Source organism: Abramis brama (genome assembly GCF_963993115.1).
Source record: "Abramis brama genome assembly, chromosome: 1".
Lineage (NCBI taxonomy): Eukaryota > Metazoa > Chordata > Actinopteri > Cypriniformes > Leuciscidae > Abramis > Abramis brama.
The window spans coordinates 76201354-76215251 of record NC_139963.1 but is presented as its reverse complement, the minus strand read 5'-3'; the positions used below and the strand labels follow the sequence as shown (position 1 = coordinate 76215251).

Genomic DNA, 13898 nt, shown 5'->3' with positions numbered 1-13898 from the left:
CTGTGAAGGGAATGGTGGGTCCACCACTTCCCTCAAATATATGCATACAGCACTTCATGTTTTGCCATTTCTTCCAAGTAAACATGGGCGGGAAAAAGAGTATTGTCTGTCTCGATTTTTCATGACGTTGTGTTTCCAAGCAATACCATTATGTCAAATGTGTTAAATCAGAAGGGTGTATTTATTAAAGATTACAAAGAAATGACAGGACATCGTATGACAGAAGGTGGTTACATAAAATAAAAACAGTTCAAATGGATAACGTTACCTCTACATTCTCATTTTGTGTCAAACTTGTGGAATATCAAATTTAATTTACTCTTTAATGCAAGTCAGCTTTAAGTCAGCTGTCTAAACCTTGTAATAGTCAGGGGTTTTGTTAGTCTTTGATCTTCCCACTAAGTGTTGAACTGTGTGTGAAGGTTACATAGTCTTAGCTCTCGTGACCATTTGTTGTTTATATATGTGAATGTTACAAAGTCTTCGTTCTCGTGACCATTTGTTGTTTATACCTTTTGGGGAAGTCTTTAATCTTTCCTACTCAGAGTTGAACTATATGTGAATGTTACAAAGTCTTCGTTCTCGTGACCATGTGTTATTTATACAATTTGGGGGGGTACCATCAGCTCAGTTGGGGGTAATTGCCTCTATTGTTTTTAGCAGTAGTCATCCCTAAAGGCTGTGTATAAGTTCAACACCTTTAGGGACAGCCCACTGAAATGCCTATAAAGAAACCATGTAAAGTTACGTTAGTCAGACTGATTTTGGAAGACCTGCAGCCACTTCAACGTGAAGTCCTCAATAAAGAATAACGTCTTGAACGTGATCCAAACGTCTCCTGGTTTCTTGCTTCGACGAAGAAAAAGTTTTCAACAATTTGGTGCCGTGACCCGGATAGAGTTCCAGCTCCTTCACCTGAATCCAGATTGAAACAGCAAGCTCAACAAAAGATCTGCTTTCCAGACTGCATCTTTTGGAATCCAGAGCGAAACCTCTAGCTAAACAAAGACTGCCAGACTGAATCTTTCCAGCTTCCTCCAGATTGAAAACTTCAAGCTCAAACAAAGATCTGCTTTCCAGACTGCATCTTTTGGAATGCAGAGCGAAACTTCCAGCTGAACAAAGATTTCCAGTCTGAATCTTCTTTTACAACCAAGGGTTGGTGAGTGCTACTCTATTCAAAAGAACCTTTAAAGACCAGTACAAGTTTGAAATCCTCTGCGCCGTTCAGAGAAGTAGTTAACAGACAGCTGCAGGGTTTTGTTAACTAAGTTTATCCTCTAAAAAGTTTTTTTTTGAGATGAAATTGCATTATCCTCTACATTGCTAGAGAAGGTTTATCCTCTGTAAAGTTAGTGAAGATTTATCCTCTGCTTTATCAGGGACGGTTAGCATTAGTGCTAATATTTTGGTTTATCCTTTGCTTCAGGCAGAGAAGAATTAGCTTTATGTGCTAGTTATTTCTGTTGATCCTCTGTTCTTGTAGGCAGGGAAGATTTTAGCGTAAAGTGCTAGTAATTTGTGTTATCCTTTGCTCTGGGCAAGGAAGGTTAACAATAGCTGATGTGTTAACAAGTGTACCCTCTGTGTAGTATGAAGGTAAATCAGTAGCAAAACTCGAGAGCACGTAAATGTGAATTTGAGAACTTGTACAATAAATATTTGTACTTGTACATGAACATTTACACTCACAGCTCCAATGTGAAAACCTGTAAAATAAAAATCTGAAGTTGAATGTTGAAATTTGCACTCGCATACAATAGTCACAAACCTGTATTCTGAATTTGAAGCTGCAGACAAGTAGACACAAATGTGTAAAATGCCATTCACAGAAATACAACGACAGACACAAACTTGTAATATATATTTTGCGTTTAATCTTATGTTCACATTCGCGGTACTTCCTCAATTAGGCACTTGCAACTTCTCAAATCTGTCACTGCAATTTCAAATTTCGCGCCTTGACTTTTGCTACTCTTTTCGCGATATATCAGATGCAAAACTAACTTGTGCACTTGAAACTGAGAGGCGGTGAGAGAGAAAGGGGGGCGGGAGGAGGGGGGTCAAAGGAGTCGTTTTATTGGTTGGCAGCTAGCCAATGAAATGGGACTTCGATGATGTCACGAAACCCGTGTGCACTGAAACGCTAACATGGCTTAATGCATTAGACTGATATTAAAAGAAATAAACGATATTATCAAACTCAGTAAACACAATGCTTATAATGCATACTACAGAAAAGCAGATGAGCACAGAATATGACGAAAGAAAGCAAATGTGTGTTCAGTGCAAATAAACTTGCTGCCTGTGTTTTATTAATAATTTAACGAATTATGTGTTTTTTTTGTATGCAAGTGCAAATTTCAACATTCAACTTCAGATTTTTATTTTACAGGTTTTCACATTGGAGCTGTGAGTGTAAATGTTCATGTACAAGTACAAATATTTATTGTACAAGTTCTCAAATTCACATTTACGTGCTCTCGAGTTTTGCTACTGATTTACCTTCATAGTGTAGACACTAGAGAGAAGTTTTAGTGTTTTTGATTGTGTGGTAACAAAGAAAACTCACAAAAATGTTTAGGAAAAATCCCAGACTGATCCCCACTACTGAAAAAGGTGGCCGTGCAGCTCCATTGTGGTCAGAAAGCGAATTTAAAACATTGTTGGGAGAACAAATGGACTCTATAGTGACGAAGTCCGTCAGATTGGATTTGACAAAGAAATATGAGATTCATCCAGACAAAGCATGGTCGATGGAAGATTGTAAAAAGTTACTAGGAGCAAGTGTTCGCAAGAACAAAGTCAAAGCCATTATTTGTTGCCACAGAGAATTTGTTTTAGCAATAGCTACAGAACAGTCTAAACGCAACTCAGAGCTAGAGAAACAGAACAATGAGCTCCGTGCTAGAATATCTTCTTTGACTAAGAAATTACACCGCAACAAAGATGCAGAAAAAACTGATGAGGGAGAATTTAGTCAGCCGGATAACATTTATCCTGACTTAAAAGCTTTCTTTGAAAAAGATGTAGCCATCCAATCAGTAACTGATAAGCCAGTAGATTCAGTGAAGGTGTGTGGCGCTAGGAGAATATACAAGCAAATACAAGCTGTTGCCAAAGCGCTAGGACCGAAAGATATCGAGAGACTATCCTAGAGTTTACCTTCAGCACGCACAGAATTTTCTGAATTTAGAAGGGCATTGGTCAGTAAAATGCGTCTTTACGACATGTCGTTGCCAGAAGTTACACAGCTGATGTCACAAATTCTAACTGAATCTGAATTCAACAGTTTTGAGTCTGCTGTTACTTCCGAACTGCAACATGCCAGTAAAGGCGATTTGAGAGAAGGTGTTTTGAAAATCCTAAAGAATCTCTTAGGACCCAAAATAGATTGGTCGAAAGTTACTAGATGTGCACAAAAGAAAGGAGAGACTATAAGTGAATACACTGAAAGATATTGTCAAGCAGCTGCAACGTACAGTGGAATAGTGGAGGATTCTGAAAGTGTACTAGATGATAGAGGAGCTCTAATCCGTATTTGGGCAGATGGTCTTATAGCTGAGTACATATCAGCCTTGCCATTCCTACATGTTACGTGGGCTAACGGAACTCTCAGAAGTAACCTAGACAGGTTAGCTACATGGGAAAGGGATGCTGATGTTAAAACCCAAGTGAGAATAGCAGCAGCTACGTTTAACCCAACAAAACAAGACAATAGATGGACTAAAAAAGAAAGCACATGCCACTACTGTGGAAAATTAGGGCATTGGGAGAAAGAATGTAGGAAGAAGTTGCAAGATAATAAAAGAAATAGAATGCATAATTCTGCTCCTTCTCAGCCGGCTTACAACCCTGATGTAGTTCCGCAAGTGTCCACTGAAACTTTAGGACAGCTCGTTCAGGCTCTTCTAAGAGCACAACAAGACCAGGAAAAAAACTAATTGTTGGGGCTGTGAGTAGCTACCTTTCCCCTGTAATCCATCATAATGACAAAAGAATTTTTGTGAAAGGTAGCATAAAAGAAAAAGAGATTGACTTTTTGCTTGATACAGGTGCAGAGATTACAATAATTCCTACAAAATTGGCTAAAGGTTTAGACATCCCGTACAAGAAAACCAAACTTTCTTTAACTGGCGTAATAGGTGAAGATTCTGTTTTGTATGAAACCCCGCCCATAGAGGTACAATTTGGCCCGAAAACTCTGACGACAAAATTGCTATGTGCTCCATTGAATACAGGTGCAATTTTAGGCATGGATCTCCTGAGACAAGTACATCTAACTTTAGACATGTCCTCAGAATCTGCTAGCATTAAAATTTCCTCAGCACACGTTTCTACCAATAATGCAATCCCTCCAGAGTATGCTTTCTTACTGAATCATCCAATTTGGGCTAATGACAAGGATGATTGTGGTTTATTGACAGGTGTAGAACCAGTCAAACTGACAGGAACCCCGGTTACCAAACAGTATCCGATCAGTAAGGAAGCCATACAGGGAATCAAACCTATTGTAGAAAAGTTGCTGACGCAAGGAGTGCTAGTTAAAACCAACAGTCCCTGTAACTCACCCATATGGCCAATCAAGAAATCCAATGGGACATGGAGACTTACAATAGACTACAGAGTAGCCAATAAAAACATTGATAAAATCACCCCGCTAGTGGCAGATCCATCTACAATTTGTAATGGCTTACCATTAGATTGTAAGATTTTTTCAGTAATTGATATGTCTAATGGATTCTTTTCTGTACCATTGCACTCTGACAGCCAGCCATGGTTAGCTTTCACAGTTGACCATTAACAATATCAGTGGACCCGATTGGCTCAGGGATTTCAAAACTCCCCGACCATATACCATCAGGCTGTCAGACGTGATTTGTGTGACCCAGAATGTCCAGTAAAACAGTCCACTATGATCCAATATGTCGATGATATTTTGATTGCCTCAACAGATCACGAGGTACATAAAACTGAATTGGCAGCATTATTGGACTATTTGCATAAAAAAGGACACAAATGCAGCTTTCACAAAGCTCAAATTGCTAAAAAGCAAGTCACATTTTTGGGTCAAACAATTGGTGCAGGAAATAGATCTATTACACAGGATCGAGCGGCTTCAGTCAAAGCCATACCTCCGCCTACTACCATTAAAACACTACGCTCATTTTTAGGAACAGCAGGTTACTGTAGATCGTGGATTGAAGAATATGCCTCGATTGCTCAGCCTCTCTATGACTTGTTGAAAGGCCATGGTAAAGATTCAGATATTGTTTGTATGGAAGAACTTCACCTCAAAGCATTCAATGATTTGAAAAGAGCACTATGTCAAGCCCCAGCATTAGGAATTGCTCAATCTGATAGACCCTTTGTGCTTTATGTCCATGAACACTTGGGCTTTATGACTGCATGCCTAATGCAAGATCATGGGGGAAGTTTACGTCCAATTCATTACTATTCTGGTAAACTTGACATAGTAGCTCAAGGTATGGGACCATGCCTCAGAGCAGTACAGGCAGTTCATCTAGCGCTTCAGGCTTCATCAGTAATGGTGTTAGGTCAGACTGTAAATGTAAAATGCCCTCACGCAGTGTCCGCACTAATGAATCAAGCAAAAGTCACTTCTGTCACTTCCTCTCGTTGGGGAAATTGGTTGACTACTCTCACAGCCCCGAACATTATTTTACAGCGTGCACCAGTCACGAACCCCTCAACATGTATGATGTCTGCAATGACTGAAGTTGTGTTAGAGGATGAAGGCGAAATGACTCATGATTGTGTTACGCTTACATACGCAGCGGCAAGTGAAATAGCAGAAACTCCCATAGAAAATGCAGAATTTGAGTTGTTTGTTGATGGTTCAGCTCAAGTAATTGAAGGGAACAGACGAGCAGGTTATGCAGTAACGTCCACCACTGAGGTGGTAGCTTCAGGTCGTCTTCCAGATCATTTTTCAGCTCAGGCTGCAGAATTGGTAGCTTTAACTAGAGCATGCACACTAGCTTCAGGATCAGTTGCAAATATCTACACAGATTCCAGGTATGCTTTTGGGGTTATTCATGATTTTGGTGTCATTTGGCAAAGCAGACAGTTTCTAACTTCTGCTGGATCCCCCATTAAGCATGCTGAATTAGTGAAAGATCTTATGTTTGCCATGAAACTTCCAAAGAAATTAGCGGTGATCAAAGTGAAAGCACATCTCACAACTAACACTACAGAAGCTAAAGGTAATGCTCTTGCAGATATAGCAGCTAAACAGGCTTGTTTCTATGTAACTGTACAAGTGTGTTCAGGTAGTACAGCACAGAAGACAATTCTGCCTCCTGAATCTATCATTGATTTGTACAAAGATGTTCCTCTATATGAAGCATGGACATGGTTAGACAAAGGAGCCACCGTTGATTCATCTGGCTGCTGGACCAAAGGGGGGAAGTATGTTGCTCCCGAATCACTGCTGCCATATTTGGCTCAACAAATACACAATTTGGGTCACAGTGGTCCAGCAACGATAAATCACAGGTTCTCAAACCAATGGTGGAATCCAAAATTCAGACAGGTAGCCACAGAAACAGCCAAAAGGTGTGTTACATGTCAGAAAAATAATGATGTACCAGCAGCCATTACACCAGCAGCACATACCCCAGCTCCACCAGGACCATTCCGTCATTTGCAAGTTGATTACATATCGTTGCCTCGTTGTAAGGGAAAAACTGACGTTTTGGTAGTAATAGACAAATTCTCAAGATGGCTAGAAGCTTATCCAACAGGGCGTGCTACAGCTGCACATACCGCTAAATGTCTTGTCACTGATTCCATTCCCAGATGGGGATTACCAGATTGCATTGACTCAGATCAAGGTACGCACTTCACAGGACAGGTTGTCAAGGAGGTGTCCAGAATGTTGAAGGTTAAGTGGAATCTGCACTGTCCCTACAGGCCACAAGCATCAGGACAGGTTGAACGATCAAACAGAACAATCAAAATCAGGTTAAGCAAAATGCATCAGGAAGGAGTACCATGGGTTGAAGCGCTGCCAGCAGTACTGTGTAGTATGAGAGCGTCACCTAACAGAACAGTAGGACTGAGTCCTCATGAGATTATTACTGGACGCCCAATGCAAATGCCAGGTGTGATTGATCTTAGAAATGCTGATGTACACATTGCCTCAGATGCCCTGATCGCTTACTGTGAAAACCTCACAAAGGCAGTACAGAGTGCCAAAGCGAGAGTTGAGTCTTGTTGGCAGACTCCACCAGAAGGTGGACACACAATCGTCCCAGGTCAATGGGTCATGATAAAGTCATTCAAAAACAAACCATTAGAGCCTAAGTGGCAAGGACCACATCAAGTTATGTTGATTACAGCAGCTGCAGTATTGTGTCAGGGAAGGAAAACCTGGACTCATGTTTCACACTGTAAAGTTGTTCCTCCACCAACAGGGATAGGATAGGACACACGGTTCAGTGAGGGCCCTGGAAAGAACTGACGCAACAGGCGTCGGGGGCCAATCCAGGGTGAAGACAACCTCATAGGCCTTCCCCATTTTTTTTTTTTTTTTTTTTTTTAGTCCATCCTTACCTCACTGGTCTTTAGGTGTCGCCTAAAATAAGAAACAGGGAAAGACGGAACAACAATAGCAGACTAAGATTGAACAGAGGATAAAACCCTAATGTTTGCAGTCTTTATGACAAATACTGTTACAACCCTAGTGTTTGAAGAAATACTGCTCTGTTTTGTTTTTGTTTTGTTTTTTTCTCTTTTTTTTTTTTTTTCTCTTTCTTACTCTGTGCAGATATCACTTGATGGCTGTCCAGAGATCCATATGCAACAACCTCTTTATCTGCGTATGAAGCGACAACATCCCAAAGACAATTTGACCCACTGCCGAACGAACTAAAAATAAAAATACACAACGCAGAGATATACATACGGAACCTTCAGTCATCCCAGTCACCAACATGATCAAGATTGTCGTACTACTACTAACCATCATGGACATCACACAAAGTGCGGACTCCAGAGACAACATATTCCTAGAGCTGATGAATACCAGTGGATTATACAACAAGGATACATGTCACAATGTAACCATTCCTCCAGTTTCTCAGTGTTGCATTCCTGGACTACCATCCTGCAACCTAACTTCAGCTACTCCCATCATGACAGATCTACTCCTGCCAATGATGTTCCACTGGTGCATAGAAAATTATGCTCCAGCATCGACTCCACTGGGTGAAATTCCTCGTCAACGTTGCAGTTTTGTGATTGAAAGAGGAACAGATGAGTCCCATGTGTACGTCACTACTACAGAAATGAAACAGGAAAATGATTTAAACGAGTGTCTCTCCAGGAACCCATCCCTACCGAAACTTTTTGCAATAAATCAGTTGTGTATGATTCCTCCACCAACTGGCACTTTTTGGTTATGTGGAACTTCTGTCTACAGCATCCTACCCAGCCAATTCAACGGCAGGTGCACCCTGGTGTATGTTCTGCCAGCTATCAGAGAAAATACACACTCCACCCCAAGCTCTCCACAGTTACATAATTCAGCTCCTTCTACCAACAAAGATGGCTGCATTGCAGAACTCACTTGTGTTCAAACGTGGTGGTCAAGAACTCTTGGAGCATTAATCCCATCGTATGGTGTCATGCAGGCTCTCGATCAAGTCAGAAGCCTGTCGGATTCTGTACAGAAATTGGCCAATGATACAGTTTTGGCCCTGGGGAACATTACGAACACTCTCGCTTCACACAAGATAATGATCTTACAGAACAGAGTGGCCTTGGATTACATTCTTGCAACACAAGGAGGGGCCTGCACCATTATCGGACCTGAATGCTGCACTGGGTTAATGGATCCAACAGAGAATTTGAACAAAATCCAACAAGACATTCTTGATCTTTCAACAAAATTACACCAGATGACTGGAGACAATTCTTCATGGTTCGGAAACTTGATTGGTAAACCCTGGCTGTGGATTAAAGAAATAGCAATTCTGCTGTTATTTCTCCTATTGGCGTTCTACGTATGCTTCCACAGTATCAAGTGTTTCATTCAACAAATGACTCACACCTCACACGAGAAAATGACTGGTCCAACCATAAAAGAATATTACCCGTAAGACTTCACGGACCCTAAGTGCATGTTTGTTTCTGTGTCAACATGCAATTACAGAAAATCAACACAGAACATATGCCATGTGCCTGTAACTTTTTTAAGTTACAAGAATTAACTTTTAAGTGTTTAAATTTGTATTTTGTGAGAGTTATTTTAAGAACTCTCTAAGAGGGGACTGTGGAATATCAAATTTAATTTACTCTTTAATGCAAGTCAGCTTTAAGTCAGCTGTCTAAACCTTGTAATAGTCAGGGGTTTTGTTAGTCTTTGATCTTCCCACTAAGTGTTGAACTGTGTGTGAAGGTTACATAGTCTTAGCTCTCGTGACCATTTGTTGTTTATATATGTGAATGTTACAAAGTCTTCGTTCTCGTGACCATTTGTTGTTTATACCTTTTGGGGAAGTCTTTAATCTTTCCTACTCAGAGTTGAACTATATGTGAATGTTACAAAGTCTTCGTTCTCGTGACCATGTGTTATTTATACAATTTGGGGGGGTACCATCAGCTCAGTTGGGGGTAATTGCCTCTATTGTTTTTAGCAGTAGTCATCCCTAAAGGCTGTGTATAAGTTCAACACCTTTAGGGACAGCCCACTGAAATGCCTATAAAGAAACCATGTAAAGTTACGTTAGTCAGACTGATTTTGGAAGACCTGCAGCCACTTCAACGTGAAGTCCTCAATAAAGAATAACTTCTTGAACGTGATCCAAACGTCTCCTGGTTTCTTGCTTCGACGAAGAAAAAGTTTTCAACAAACTGAATATGTAGCAAAATTAGGTAAAATAGTTCTTATCTTAAATAGTACAATCTTAAATCCTGGGCCTGAAGCGCGCCAGTGTGTTCACAAACGCGTCACCAACACCGACACTTTCCACGCACGCTATTGGATGAAGGCATCAAATACGTCATGCAAGTCGGACCCCGCACGTAGTTGCTTGCTCTATTCGCCGGGAAAATAACCTGGAGAAAGTTACCGATATTATAGTAATGGACAAAGTGTGTGAGTGGCAACAATTTTTATTTACTTTGTTGAAAAGCGTAGCGGTTACATATAAAAAACTGGGTTATCCCTCACCACAGATTGTTTGAAAACACGAAATCTCCCCTCGGCCCACCGTCTATACTCATCATCCAGTTTTATTTGCCAGAAGCCTTGATTTGCGTCTAGGACTGAGAACATCTTTGCTTTGGGCATGCTGGATACCACTTCTCCCACTGTCAGTAGAGGGTAATGCTCACGTTTAGCTCTTCAACTATCTTGTCCTTGAGTGCCACAGGAACCTTTCTTGGCGGATGAATCACTGGTGAGACATTGGGGTCTGTTTTGACGTGATGCTCAATTGGTAAACAACCAAGGCCAGAAAACAGATCGTCAAAGTTTTTTCACAGGTTGTGCGTCCAAGAAGTGCAGGTACGTTACCATCGACCACTTGAAATTGAATACTATGCTTTTGGTTTCTGTAGGTGAAGGTAAGTTGAACTTGTCCCACAGGCGACATCTTGTGGCCAGAATATGTAATTAGGTGATTTTTTCTTTGAGTTTCCAGTGACCTGAACACATTGTTGGGCATTATATTACATGCTGCCCCTGTGTCTAATTTAAATGTAACATTCTTGTTGTTTATTTTCAGGCTTTCAGTCCATTCTGTGTTTCAGTGGTGCCTGTGTGCACATTTTTCATTGTTTGTGTTGTTTGCACATCAATGGTTCCAACAAAGAAATCATCTTGCTCATCACTTTGTTCACCTTGTTCTACAGTCTGTATCTTCCTGGTGGAGACTTGCATTCTGCACATTTTCACAAAGTGGTTTCTTTTGTTGCATGCTTTGCAAATTTGTCCATAAGCTGGGCATTTTTTGTGTTCATGTTGGTAACCACATCTTGAACATTTCACGTTTGCTTTGAGGTGACTTTCCATTGCATGCTGTTTAATTCTCTGTTCACGTTTTTCCTCCTTTTTTCTTTGTCCTACTCAAACCAATTAATTATTTTGAGCGTTAGGGTTTACAGTGTGAGGATTTTTTGTTCTGCATGATATTAGCATTGACCAGCAGGTGTCGCTGTGTGCATTCCAAACCTGGAGAAATCAACCACTTTTACACACATCAGGCTGGAAAGCTTTAAAGCTTCATGAAGCTTCATCTCACCATCACTACCTTCAGGTTCACTCAGCTCAACAGTTATACGCTATATTAGCAATAATGATTATTTTGGGAGACATGGATGAGCTTTGATTGGTGGTTCCCATCATGCACTGCAACATTAGGCTTTATGTTTATTTCACCAGTGATGGTTGGTTGGTCAGATGAGAGGAAGTTAATAACCACAGGAGGAGCTGATGATGTTTAAAGGAGGAGCTGTAACTATATATAATGAAGAGCAAGACTGACAGAAACAGAAAATGGCTGATAAGTGTGATCTGTGTCTGCTGGGACTGATCATTCTCTCTTCACTTCTCACAGGTAAAGAAATCTGTATTTTCTCTAAAGACATTTAGTGGAATTAGTCTGGAAAGAGTTCATTTGAACATGCTCAGTTTATTATTGCACACATTCACGTTGTGATCTCAGAGTTGTGTATTGATACACACAGATCATACTGTATTATTCCTGATACTGGACATAGTGTCACTCAAACATCTGATGATGAAGAATTATCTTCATATTAAGAGTGTGTCAGTGATTTGAACAGCTCTCTGATAAAGACTAATAGTTTATTCTGGAGAGTGTGTTGTTTGCTTTAAGTCAGGAAAAATACTATGATTTAAAACTTCTGCTTTTTATGCTGGTGTGTTTTATGTTTCATTTATTAATATATATCATAATGATCATTGAGATATACTGTGTTTCAGGAACCAGTGGAGTGGAAGTGTTCATCAGTTCTGGTGAAAATGTTTCTCTGTCCTGTAATAAAGCTCTTTCTGACTGCAACTCAACTACATGGATCTACGATAGCAGACATTCAGAAGTTGATCTGATTACTGGAGGGATAAAGAATAAAGACACAGAGAGACATGAGAGACTGAGTCTGGAGTCTGACTGCTCTCTGAACATCAAGAACGTCACAGGAGAAGATTATGGATTATACAGATGCAGACAATATGTGAATGGAGAACAAGGATCTGATGCTTATGTTCTTCTGCATGTTCTTCATGGTAAGTTTATGATTATGTGATCAATTTAAAAAGGGCAGATTCTCCCTTTAAACTCAGATGATGATTGAAGAGTATGTGATTTGTGTCTTGCGTTCAGTTTCAGTGTCTTCTTCATCATCATCATCATCATCATCATCATCATCCTCATCCTCACAGACTGAGATCAGTCCAGGCCGCTCTGTGACTCTCTCCTGTCAGTTGTATTCATTTGCTATATTCTCCTGTGATGATTTGGTCCATTATAGAGGATTTGAGCTGTTGTGGGTGAATCAGGCTGGTGTTGATCTGAAGACAGACTCCAGATATCAGATATTATCATCATCATCAGATCCAGATCAAGATCTCTGTGTCATCACTCTGACTACAACACTCCTGAATGAAGATGACAACAGAGAGTGGAGATGTCAGTTTACTCACAGAAATCAACTCTTGACCTCAGTCAGATACACTGTCAAGTATTCAGGTGAGAAAACACTCTTTTCTGACAGATTTGTGAAAACTTCCACAGATTGGCTCTACTCTGATGGCTTCATACGTTTTGGAGTTGTAAAATATTAGTGGTCAAAGTCATAAACTGCATAACAATCCTTATAATTCCCAATATTGGCCTCCTACATGGGTCATACATGATATATTGCATAAATCAGACGAGTGTATTAAAGCCTAGTATGACCCATGTAGGAGGTCGGCTTTAGGAATTATAAGGCTTATGTCCTTCATTCAAGCTGAAGGTTTATTTGCAGAAGCTCAACTGTGTTTCACTCTCATATAAACCAGGAATAAATTATACAGTAACACAGTAATACAGTTATACAGTAATACAGTACAGTCTCTTCTCAACTACTGCCACTGTAAACTGTGATGATGGAACACAAACTGCATGTCATGATCGATATGAACATATGATGTTAATGTCCTACAGGTGATGCGTCTGAACATTCATCTTCTGCAGCTCCAGTCGCTTCACCAACACTGATTCCAGTCAGAAGCTCAAACTCTGAGAAGAAATCAAGCCGAACTACAGCAGCAGCTCCTACACAAGGTTCATGATCACATGATCACTGTATAAATAGATTTATTTTTGGTCAATGGCGATACTACTGTGGAATATCTATGTACATCTAGATATACATCTACACAAGGTTCATGATCACATCATAGACTGAGAACACAACTATTTACTACTCGATGTATTTTTGGTCAATGGCGATAGTCATTCTCCTCCTGACAGCTTGAGAGTGAAGTAAGAAGATAATAGATGACAGACTCGTGCACATATTCATCATTTCTGTGATGTGAAGCTCAAGTATTATGTGATGATGATGTTGTGTATATGTGGCATTATGTGTTGAACTGAACTAACAGACGTGATCCACAGATCCAGCTGATACAGCATCAGAAACTGAAGTCAGTGTGACTGCTGGATCATTATACAGAGGTACGACACGTTCATTTATACTGACAGCTTTATAACATTAAACTATCAGTCAGTCTGTAAATGCTTCATCAATAACTGTTGATAGTTGAATACCCTTGACTTCAGTCATGTACAGTTTCTCTTCTTCCTCTCATGTTTCCTGCAGTGATTGTGATTATTGTTGGGATCGCAGTGTTTGCTGCT

The 13898-nt window shown here is 40.2% G+C and overlaps 1 protein-coding gene across 2 annotated transcripts in view; it reads left to right on the top strand.

Moving 5' to 3' along the window:
* Positions 1-12079, top strand: part of LOC311089673 (uncharacterized protein) — a 72648-nt gene extending 60569 nt beyond the window's left edge. For both annotated transcript variants that reach the window (XM_084124563.1, XM_084124564.1), the window contains one exon: positions 11975-12079. The gene's annotated coding sequence lies outside the window, so the exon portion shown is untranslated. The remainder of the gene's footprint in view (positions 1-11974) is intronic.
* Positions 12080-13898: the final 1819 nt, after the last annotated feature.